The sequence below is a fragment of the Neltuma alba genome, unplaced genomic scaffold (genome assembly GCF_004799145.2).
Source record: "Neltuma alba isolate B1F8T4 unplaced genomic scaffold, ASM479914v2 tig00010409_pilon, whole genome shotgun sequence".
NCBI lineage: Eukaryota > Viridiplantae > Streptophyta > Magnoliopsida > Fabales > Fabaceae > Neltuma > Neltuma alba.
The window spans coordinates 428026-441248 of record NW_021635311.1 but is presented as its reverse complement, the minus strand read 5'-3'; positions in this window follow the sequence as shown (position 1 = coordinate 441248).

Here is a 13223-nt window from a genome sequence, read left to right as displayed (position 1 = left end):
GTAAGGGCCACAAATTTATAAAATTTATTTTCAAATTGAAATGTGTCTTAGTTTTCACGTTGTTCAACATCAAAATACGCATTTTCTATGTCCCAAATGTCCACGTCTCGAAGTAAACTGACGCAGAATTGCGAAACAATTAATTTGAAAATTTAAAAATTTTCACGTCATAATTTTGTCCCCTTCTATTCTTTTTAATTTTAAAAAATTACATTTCAAGGGTGCGAATTTAATTTATATACTATAAAAATATCATTAGTGGCGTTGGCAAGACAAAAAAAAAACACCTATGATCCTTAATATAAGAGCTAGTTGACTAATTTAAGTAGATCAAGAAAATAAGTTAAGTTAACTATTTATAATAAATAGGTGTTGTTTTTTCTGAAATATTCTTACTAATCAAGTGTATTTGTTAGAACTACCTTAAAAAAAATACATAAATATGGAAAAAAAATAGATTGGGTTTTATATTTAAGACTAAAATAAAAGTCGAACGATATATCATTAGTGCTGCTAATACATTCCAAGTTGGACATGATTTACGTTTTTAACCTTTAGTTTTATCATTGAGTTGAAAAATAAAATATTAATTTTTAAGTTTTAAAATTTTAAAATTTTGAAATAATAAAATAATTTAAGTTAGATAAATATGCAAATAATTCATATCCGCTGGGGAAATTTTTTTTAAAAACTGTTTTAAATAATGAAATTTGAAATAAAAAATTAAGCGATGTAAATATGGAAAAATTTTCCATAGTATTTATTATATCTTTGTAATTTCTAGTTAATAGCAGTTACTTTTAATTTCTTGGAATAATGGAACAACATTTATTTTTATCCTTAAAATTTTTATTTAATTTTTCTTATCAATACAAAATATATACTGCCTCTTGTCCTAAATATAGAAAATCCACAAATAAATATTTTAATTTTAATATAAAATTTTAATTTACTTTATTTTATAGGTTAAAGTATACATTTAGTTTTTTAACTTATATGCAGGATTTTAATTTAGTCTTTTAACTTTAAAAAATATACTTTTAGTCTTTTAATTTTAAAATTATTCATAAAAAATGATGACATTGATTTTAAATGTTGATAAAATATTATAAAATACTAACATATTAAGTTTAATTTTTAAAACAATCATGATGGTCACATAACATCATCATTTAAGCCTAACAATTTAAGATTAAAGGAATAAAAATATTTTTATAAATTAAAGAATCAAATTAAAAATTTAAATAAAATTAAAAGATTAAATGTACATTTTAGCCTATTTTATGCTATACTCTGTTCATTTATTACAACAATCTTAATTCGGTGTCAACAACAATAAACTTTCCACAAAAAGCTTTTTATCTTTTCGTATGTGGGCCACTTTCATATTTTGCTACCAGCAACGTGCTTCTAATTCTATCATATATCATTCATTTCAATATCTTTATAAGCTTAATTACTTGACTGAAAAATTTCTATCGTTGGAAGATTAGGGGGTTTCCTACTGCACTACTAAAATTGGGATCCATTCAGCATATGATCTTGTAAATTGATAACCTAGTCTTCTAATCACTTTGGAATTTTGATCGAACCGAGATTTGAATGAATCGGATTAACTCAATTAACTTGATTTTGATCGAATGCAACTTGGCGAGTTTATGAGGTCAAACAAGTTGGCTCCCTTCCCCCCCCCCCCCTCATGAACACTGAAACGGCATCATAGTAAGATTGATGATCCTCATATGGTAATAGGAGAAATTAATGGTTCGCTTGCACTCACTAATATGGCTTTTGAAAAACTATCATGTTCTATCCCCACACATTGCAATCTTAAATTAATTTCTGAGATGGTTTGAGAAATCTAACAGACTGGAGCATTATCATTCACAAGTTTAAGCATCTAAGGAAGCATTTTTGTCCGTGTGTTATTTGTTGGCAAAGACATAGCTTAACAGAATTTTTATGAAAGAATACTACCAAGCCTAGTTTATCATTCCTATCTAGTTGCCTCAGAGCTTATTTGCTTTGGTTCTGATATAAGCAAGCTGAAAAAACATCTTGAATTAAATATTATTTGGGTTGATATAATCTCTTTCATTAATCATTGTCAATGTTCAACAATTACTTGGCCTTCATCATTTACATGTTCTTCCGCTTAAATTAATTCCTTTTAATGTGTTTTATTAATTTTTAGGAGATAGTCTTTTTTATCCTACTTGTTTTAGCATTTTGTAAACTTTTTCATTTTAATATATCATTTTTTTCTTCAAAAAAATTGTAAGTTACTTCAATTATTGAATATGAATCCTCCGGGTAATTCTAAGGCTAAAGTAGAAGATCTAATTAATATTCATTCTTATTTTATGTGTGCGTATAAGATCTTAATCTATTTTGTCTCCTAAATTTATAAATTTTTTAAATTGTCCCCATTGATTATACATATTAAAGGGATTTCCATCAAATTCTAATTCAAATAAATAAAGAAGATATTTTAAGATAAGCAATACACATTATTTACAAATAGCTTAGTTAACTATTTTTTTAATATCAATAAATTAATTGTTATATGTCTCACGTATTAAGGACCAGAGGGAGTATTGCATAAGACATTACTCGTTTGATATGAAGCACTGAAAATGATGACAGGTAAGGATTGGAATTGAGAAAACCCATCAAAAAGAGTGTTTACTATGAGTGATTACTTGTTACTTGGAATTGAACAAACCGATGTACGTGGGATTAGAGAATACTGTGTTCTCCAATCCCACCTAGATAGGTTTACCCAAATCCAAGCAACAAGCAATCTTTTATATTAATAAGTTTTGTCAATCATAATCACAATCTTTACTTCACATTCTTAATGCTCCATACCAAACAGTATCTAAAATTCCAATTTAATCAACAGTTTGGTATTCAACACTTTATTTCTTTTTATGTATAGAAAAAGAAAAGGAAAAAGAAACTACAAAGCTACATTAGAGCTAACGATATCGGTAATAAAGTCAAGAGGAGTGTAAAAGAAGTTGATCCCTTCAGCCAAGGTGATATGTAAATATAATAAAAAAGGAGGGAGTTAGTTAATGTTAGTTAATAAGTGCTTAGGCCTATAAATAAGGGGACCAGGGTACGCTATAATCAAATTTGCGAGTTAAGTGAATGAAATAAGTTTTCTCTCCTTTCTCTTGTCTCCTTCTCTGTCTCTCCTAACTCTCTTATTCTCCTTCTCACTCTCTCTTTCTCTCTCATACAAAATAATAATTCTGTAACAATGGTATCAGAGCCGAACCATCCTTAGCCTCCCACTGAGATTCCTCTATTGATGGTCATTACTCACATACAAAGATGGCAGTGAGGCATTCTACCATGGATGAACAACTTCGGCTATGGCACCTTCAACAACAGGGTTCCATAGCTGACTTCAACAATACATTTGATTCACTCTCTGCCAATCTTGATTTACCAGAAGACTACCTTGTTAATACATATGTTTGCACACTAAGGGAAGAAATTGCTTCTTCAGTTCAGTTGTTTAGACCAAGAACCATGCCTGAAGCCCAATCATTGGCCAGAATGCAAGAGATATTCTTGCAAAGGCATGCCAGAAAAGAAAGGGAGGTATTGAACAATCAAGAAGCCAACCTAGCTACTCAAGAAAAATTGGGTCTTGTTCAACTACTGCCCAAGATTGCATTAGAGTACAAGAATCACCTCGAGACAGTAAAAGACAATGCTGCAAAACACCTGGAAAGTGCAAGATGGGCACAAGCTAAAGGAAACTGAAGGCAGTGACAGAGCCAAATCCATGAGTATGGACCTTGTAGCATCAATACACCAAGATTCAAGAATGATAGAGAAGAACTTTGATGTAAAGATGAATTCTGATATGAGTGGATTGTCCACGATTGGAACCTTAAATGAAATGCACAATTCAAAGCCATGGAGGAATATGAAACTCACATCTGGAGTTGGTGGGTCATCGACTCTTGACTCTCTCGAATATTTTAAAGGCGTGTCATGCAGCACATGTTGGTCGATCTTGTTGCCGCTGGTTCCTCTTTCTTCTTTGTGTTCTGTTCTTTTAGTTGAAAGGCTCCAAAAGATTTCTCTGAAGTCACAAGACTTGATCAGAATTAGGAGAACGAAGACCACACTCTGTTTCACTCAGTTCCCCCTCTATTTCTTTTTCATCCCTGTCTATGTTCTTGCGAGCAGAGCAACAGTAAAGAGTTTAGAATAAACAAATGCATTGTTAGGCTTCAGAAGCTCCCACGTGGTTGCTTGTTTTTGAAAAAGAAAAGTCAAAGGGTCGGCTGGCATATCTCTTTCATGACCCTCAAAAATGATTTCAGTTGGTAAAAGTAAGAAAGCAAAAGGGGGAAAAAAGGACGTAGTATACTGTACAGCAGGGGTTCAGTGTCAGTTTGCATGCAGAAAAGAAAAGAAAAGGAATAGTATAGCATAGGCTAAAGTGTGCCAATGGAAAGGAAGTAGAGTTGCTAGATTTAAGGTTTTGATGATAACAAGTTAAGTTATTTTTGGTTTAGTAAGTTGATCATCACTTGATCGATCAAGGGTTAATCGATCAAGTACCAGATAATATGTCTCTGTATGTTAGTAATGTAGCAATAAAGTTAATCGATAACATGATAAATAATTCATAATTATGAGTTGATCGATCAATTAATCGATCATCGTTAACACAGTTTAATAAACAAGTTTGCAGAAAATTATTGATCATTTGATCGATAATTTAGTGTTCGATCAACTGTCAGAAAAAGCCATAGAATCCTAGTAAGCATTTATCGATCACCTAATCAATCAACGAGTCATCGATAAGAACATAGATAAATAATAAAGTCTTCCTACTTACTTTATATTTCTAATTAATCACCAATTATCGATCACTTTATCGATTAGACTTTAATAGATAACCTATTCTAAGATTGCATGATAACTTACTAGTTTATCAATAATTTGTTATGTCTAAGTAATCTTTCTAGACCCTTAATCAATTAATTGATCGATCAGTCATTTATTGATCAAATGATCGATCATCATCACCTTCACTGTGCTTATTCGTTTTAAGCCAGTTTCAAATCACATAATCAATCATTCATTTATTGATAAAATGATCAATCATCTAGACATCTGCATCTTCTGTTTTCACGTAACATGATCGATGAAAGCTTTTCCTGGTTTTTTCTGAAAAGAGATTTCAGTGACCTTTTTATCGATCACTTAATCGATTAACTATTAATCGATCATTTACTCGATCATCATATATTCTATGACTTCACTGTGAAACTGTTTTTGAAACCATTTATTGATCATTTCTCCTATCAACCATTTATCGACAAAGTATTTGATCAACACACTTTGAAAAAAATATTTTTCTTATACTTAGCTTTATCGATAATATGATCGATCAAACAGTTATCGATTATTTGTTTGATCTTTGAACTAGTTCATTTCATAACAACTATTCACAATGAAATCTTTTATTTCTTTATCTTCAAGCTTTTCTCAGCCTTCCTTCTTAAACTTAACTTTCTATTAAAAGGATTTGAAGGCCAACATAACTTAAAAAATTTATTCTTGCATAACTTATTTAAAGATCAATGTATTCATGTCTTACCATTTATTGATCACTTATTCGATCATCTGTTGATCCATAATCTACTCGATAAATATACATATCTGTTTCAATCTTCTTCTTTACATTTAATCGATAACTTGATCAATCAACCATTTATCGATCAGGACATCGATCAAGTAAGTTCAGATTATATTTAAAGTACCTGATGATTGATTTATTGCTTTCCTAACTGTTATATGAATATCAATGATCATCACTTGTTCTGTTACCCTCACAAATTTCCTTTAGAAAGATAAATTACTTGTTTCAAAGGTTGTTACAGATTACGAAGCTCAACAATTATTTAGTAGCCTTTGACCTATCGCGTCATAAGCATTAATGGCGAACTATTGTTGTAACTATTGAATACACGCAAGCGATCTTCCAACGGCTAGAAGCTCTTCCGTCTAACAGATAATTAAACTTCTCCAACTATAAAAGACACAAAGGGCATTGAATGAAGGATTGAATACATGAGCTACCATCTATTGGCAAATTTGTTGTTGCATTCAATACTCTGTTTTTACTGAGCCTCAATGTTTAACATTCATTTACTCTATAAGAGAGTTTGATATACCTTTCTTTACTCATTTTCTGAGAGTAACTCGAGAGTATGGACTCTTGAGGGGATTGTAGCCTGACGGGTAGTAAGGGTGAGTGATTGAGAAAATCAATTACTGTACTAAGGCGCATGAGCCCGTTTAATCTTGGAAACATAGTGAAAATCTCAAAGGTGTTCTGCGAACTAGACGTAGGTCAAGTGGTTGAGACCGAACCAATATAAATCCTGTGTATTTGTTCTGTGATGAAATCTTCCTAACTTATTCTTCTCTATTTTACCTACTTTACTGTTTTATTACACTAAAATTTTTATCCCTTACCTGATTCACCCCCCTCTTGGGTGAAGCTGCCACTAAAAAGAGTGACAAGACAATACATGGCACAGAAAATACTGTTCAATAGAAATTCTTTCTTTTCAGAATTTAAGAGCCTATGTTCTTTTGTTTAGTGTTTGATTTTTTTTTTCTTGATCTATCTAACCCTTGAGGGCAAGGGTGCTTTGGGGAGGGGATATTGATATGTAAATATAATTAAAAAAAAAAAAGGGAGTTAGTTAGTGTTAGTTAATAAGTGCTTAGGCCTATAAATAAGGGGAGCGAGGTATGCTATAATCAAATTTGCGAGTTAAGCAAATGAAATATGTTTTCTCTCCTCTCTCTCATCTCCTTCTTTGTCTCTCCTAACTCTCTTATTCTCCTTCTCTCTCCCTTTTTCTCTCTCATACAAAATAATAATTCTGTAACACAAGGTGTCAGCAGCTAAGTTAACATCTCAAGAACACCATTCCAAACTTGTCATTGCTCCACCAATCCTTCTCCTCCTCCACATCTTCCTTACCCTTCATCACAGCTTGTCTAAAACTCTTCCACGTCATCCTTGTCCTAGCAGAATTATCTTTTACCTTGCTTCCCTCCCCACCATTAGTAGCATTTGCATGCATCCAGGGTTCATCCTTAGGAGCCAAGGTTTGATCATTCGTAAACATACCATCTCCAGCCCTTACCTTTTTTTGGCTTTGATCCATGGCATCCTTCTCTTCTAGTGTTAGAAGCAAGTTCTCTCTCTCACACAAATCTCCTATCTCTCTCTAATTTGTTTTTTTAGCACTTTATTTCAAACAAAATGAATGATCCACCCCTCAAAGAATATTAAGGGGTTTAATTAGGATGACTCTATTTGAGATTTCAATATTCATAAAAGCAATGAAAATTTTGACTCTTTAGCTATATATATAACTTTTTCTTAATTTTCAATCTTTTTTCACAATTTATTAGGCTTCAACTTATTTTTTATTCTTTAAATCATTTAGACATTTTAATTTAACTCGTGCTGCATGGAAAAAGAACATCTAATATTTTTGGAGACTAAATAAAGGATCCCATTAATTTTCAAAGTAGACTCGTATAGGAATTTTTTTTTTTGGGCAAGACAAAGTCTTGAGTTTACATCAAAACGGACATTTAGAGTCCTATGTCTGCATCGAATCTAAAGTTAGGAATGAAATGCACCCCGTTGGTGGTTACTGCAAGATCTTGAAGTCTTCCTCCAGATGATGAGCCTCCTTTGCGAGATAATCAATGCATTTCATGGACTCTCTCAAAGCATGGTGAATCTCAACTTCCCACTCTGAATAAGTCATGTTTCTAATTAAATTGATTTATGATCCCAGGGAATTATGATTACCACAGTCATTCATGATGAGATAGATCACCTCTAGCAAATCAGAGTACACTTTAACCTTGGAGATATTAAGCTATCTACATACCTCCAGTCCTGTCAGTATCGCCCATACCTCCTCATCCATCAAAGGAATGAGTTTTGTTAGTGGCAGTCTCACCGAAGAGGGGGGTGAATTGGGTGAGTTATAAAAATTTACGGAATTAAAAATAAATACTGTCGAAAACAGAGTGTAAGTTTAGAAAGATTTCACCGTAGAGAGAAAGACACAAGATTTATACTGGTTCGGTCTTAACCACTTGACCTACGTCTAGTCCTCAGAACACCTCTGAGTATTTCACTGTCTTCCAAGATTGATCGGGCTCTTGGCGTCTCAGTACAATAATTAAGTCACTCAATCACTCCCCCTTACTTCCCGTAAGGTTACAAACCCACTCAAGAGTCCACACTCTTGAGTATCACACAAATGTAATTAATGATGAGTGAGTAATCTCTTTTACAGAGTGTATAGATGATAAACATTGACGCTCAGTATATTGAAAGAACAGAGTATTGAATGCAACAGTAAATGATCACAGATGGTAGCTTGGGTATTCAATCCCTTCATTAATACTTCTTCGCACCTTTTATAGTTAAGGTCGTTAAGTAGCCGTTAGACGGAAGAGCTTCTAGCCGTTGTAACTCCGTTTGTGTGTTTTCCCAGTTGCAACGATTCCGCCATTAATGCTTCTGAGCTTCTAACAAAGTAGGTTACAGGCTACGTAATCATCCGTTGAAGAGCCGTTGGGATTTTCCTTCGTAATCTACAACAAAACTTTTACTCAATAAGTTGATCTTTGCAGTGTAACCCTTAAAGCAAAACTGAATAGGTGATAATATGATTATTCATTGTTTTCAGGTGGAATCAAATGTTTGTTGAATTTGCAAAATAATAATCTGAACATATTTGATCGAAGTGCTGATCGATCATTGGTTGATCAATCAGGTTATCGATGATCATAGTGAAAACTTTTGACTCAGTTAATGAGGATTATCGATCAAGTGATGGATCATTGCTTTATCAATCAAGTGATCAATAAAATGCAGCAGAGTCACTTATGCTGATATGTAAACCAAAGAAAGATCAGAGTCACTTTTGATCATAAATCACTTAGCAAAATAATCAGGATGATCATGCATACTAAAAACAGTTTGAAAGAAAATAGATAATTGAATATGAGAAACATCATAGCTAACTGAAATTGAACCGAAGGAGTTCCATGATCAATCAGTTAATCGAATACGTGTTGATCGATCAGATTATCGATAATCCAAATGTTACAGAAATGAAACTTCAGTCAATGTTGATCGAACACATTATCGATAAAATCATGATCGATAATGTTATCAATAAACACCATGTGAAAAATATTTAGTGAAGAGCAAAGAATAAATGGATTGATCGAATAGGTGATCGATCAGTAAATGTTCGATCAGGTTATCTATAAAATGTGAGACAGAGACTTTATCCTAAAGCATTTTACGATCACGTTATGTGAAAAAGAACTATGCAGAATGGTTCAATTATCAATAATGTTATCGATAATTTGACTATAGAAGAACCAAGTAAGAGCAGATAAAACACTGATTATCGATCATGTGATCGATAATTTGGTGATCGATCAGGTTATCGATTAGCAGCTTTGATAAGCACCTGCATTCAGAGAGTTAGCAAACAACATTCAATCATATTATCGATAACTGGTTGATCAATAATATGATTGATAAATGATGACAGAATCAAAGTGCATAATGAGTAAAGTGTATTACCATTTATTGGAGTCTTTATCGATAACTGATTTATCGATCATGTGATCGATAAATACACTTCAGATTTGGTTGTCTTATCTGTTTCATGTTTGATTAATCTACATTATCGATCAAGTGATCGATAATTCACAGTAAACTTCTATAACCTCTACGATAACAATGATCGATCATTTTATCGATTAGTGGATTATCGAACAGCTTTTTGATCAAAATATCAGTTATGTTCCTTGTTTACACAGTCAATTTATCTGACAGCTTATCAATAAATACTTGATCGATCAGATGATCGATCAACACACTGAACCACTTTTATCTTACTTTGTTATCATCAAAACCATAATCCTAACAAGTTCAAGTTTTTGTTGAAAGCCTCCAATCCAATGACCTTGTGAATTTCTAAGTAAGCCTCTGCATGCAGCTTTACATCCAACGGTGACAGATCCATCTACATCTAGTTTGACTCGTGCAGGATTTGAAGATATATTGCAAGGGTGTTTGGCAAATTCAAAAAGCACTTTTAAAAAATATTTTTACGCAAATCGAGACAAAACTCCTATCACATATTTATGTTCGTATATCATAAAATTAATTTTAAAATCATAGTTTGGTTTCTTTCCAAACATCCTGCTGCATCACATGTTTGTCACATCCCATTAGCTGTAATTAGGTATCAAACCAATCCGCCTCACAAGGGTACAAGTTTACCCAACAAATATAAGATTTTAAAGTTAGATGAGTAATTTAGAAATATTGAAAAAAATTAGTTAAATTAGTTATTTATTATAAATATGTGTTGGTTTCCCATTTTAATCATGTGCATTGAAACTACCCTTTAGTGAGAACCCTTTACAATTAATAGAGATATTTCAGAAAAACATTCTAAATTTTAGAGATAAAATGAATTGAGATGTTATATTGAGAACCAAATCCAATCTCCTAACTAACTATAATAAGGATCAAATCACTTGACGCAAAACTTTTTACAAGAATAAGTTTCAATCTTTTTAATAAGTTTTGACATTTAATTTTATGTAGTTTTAATCATTGGTTTATTAGAAATTATAATATCATCTTAAGTCTTAAATGCCACCCTCATTAATACATATATTAAAATAAATAATAAATCATCACATATTAAATGAAGATCACTAGCTATGACATATTAAAATATATTCTACTTTTTTGCAAAGACATATTAAAATAAAGTTCTACATTAACACTACAATACATGTTGTTAAAATTATAACACTCTATCTTCAGGCCAAAAAAAAAAACTATAACACTATTAAGTAATACAGTTTTCGTCAAAATATTGCACAGTCTATCTTAATGTTCTATATAATGACCACAATTTTTTAGGGACCTTGATGACCACAATTTATACACAATGATATGTGATATATAATTAACTTCAATTATTTTTGTTGGAAAAAAATTAATTATTTTTTATCAACCCCCCTAATGTCCAATGATATATATATACACACACACGTTGATTAAATTAATACAACCCTCTACCAGTTGAGTTATATGCTCGTTGGTTCTAATTTTGATTAATTTAATTAATTGGATTACTGCACAAAACTGTACAAAATGAAAGTTGTTTTTTTTTTACAAATATAATAACTAAAATTGACATATGATATTAAATTTCAAATGAACAAGATGATTTTATTTTCTCAATGAGAAGCATATAGTTTTACTTTTTTAAATTTTTACCCTTTTTTCAGCTTGTATATAATAATATAGTCAAACGATATGCATAAAGCGGCAAAAAAATAAATAAAAATTCAACTGAAAAGCATAAAAAATTGAATCTGTTAAAACCAGGCATTAATAACGCCAGTGTTTGCCAACCGTGAACTGTTACCCACCTTACAATCTTGTCCTAAATAAGTCCAACTAATAACCAATATCGCCACTTCAATTTGATGGTGACTCGATTACGTTTCTGTAATCTGATACGGGTGGAATTTATATTTTAAAATATTTGAGGTTATAATAAAAGCTTTGTTTTTTGGCTATCAATATAAAAACTAAAGAATAATTTGTGTTTTAAAAAAATTACTGATTTGTGAATTTAAGAAAATTAGTTAAATTATTTATTTGTAATAAATATGTGTTAATTTTTCAAAACATCTTTTCTAATCATGTACATCACACCTACCTCTTTATAGAAATCCTCTCAAAAAAATTATAAATTTAGAAAATAAAATGAACTAGGTTTTATATTTTAGACTAAAGCCAATCCCTTATCTAACTCGTGTGTGTTTAGGATTGAAGGTAACGTTTATTGTCACCACTACCAAACATTTAAGGGGTGTTTGGCAAAACCAAAATCACGGTTTCAGAATCACTTTTCCGCAAAACGAGGTAACCTCCTCCACATATTTACTTCGTAATCCGTAAAAGTACTTCTGAAACCATGGTTTGGTTTCTATCCAAACACCCCCTTAAAGTTTTGTTAAAACTATAAACTTTTATTTTAGTTTATTTTGAAATTCAATAAAACGTTTTCCTTAATTTCATAAAAAATGTAGATTCATCATCTGTTTTGAAAAGCCAAGAATAAAACCTCTAAAAATAATAACTTACTTAAATTTCCTTAAATAAACATATCTACAAAATAAAAATAATATGACTTTATCTACTGTAATTGAGCTGAGTGGAAAAGATAACTTCAAAGCTGAAACTCAAAATGCCTGCATATATTTTCATTTTTATAAGATATTTACATAAATATTTAAAAAAGTAACTTTAATATATAACTTAAAAGAAGTTAGATAATTTTGGTAAACAATGAAGTTTTCATATAATTTACTATTTACTAATATTTAAACCAAGCTTTTATACCATTTAATGTTCTAACAAAACAAAATTTAACAATTTTACTCTTTTTATTGTACTTTAAACATTTTTTTATGCAAGTAATTCAAAATGGGCATTTTACAAAAAGAAAACTCTTTCACAATTTTGGTACTATATTCAATGTATGTGATATTATTAATAATTCTTAAATATTTATTTTTGGAGTAAATTCTTAAATATTTATTAATCACAAAAAATTTCATAAATTTGATTTTTTTTTTTAAGAAAAGGAAAAATGAAATGTTAAAATCAACAAGGCTTACAAAGTGCTAAAACAAGTAGAAAAAAGACTACCTACTAAAAAAAATTAAAAAGTACATTAAAACGAATTGATTTAAATGGAAGAACAAGAAAATCATGAAGAAGAGCTAGAATCTCCTGCTACTACTAGATGATTGTTGAAAACTAATGATGATAAGCTGCCTTCATAGTGAAAGAAATTTTATCAACCCAAATAATATTTGAATCAGGATGCGCAAGCTTGCTTGTATTAGAATTACGAATCCAAAGTAAAAATGCTCTTAGGCAACCAAATAGGAATGGCAAACTAGGCTCAATCGTATTCTTTCATAAAAATTCTGATAAAGCATACCCTTGTCAACATATGACACGTTATAAAAAAGCTTTGGCAGATGCTTGAACTTGCAGATGATAATGCTCCAATCTTCTAGAT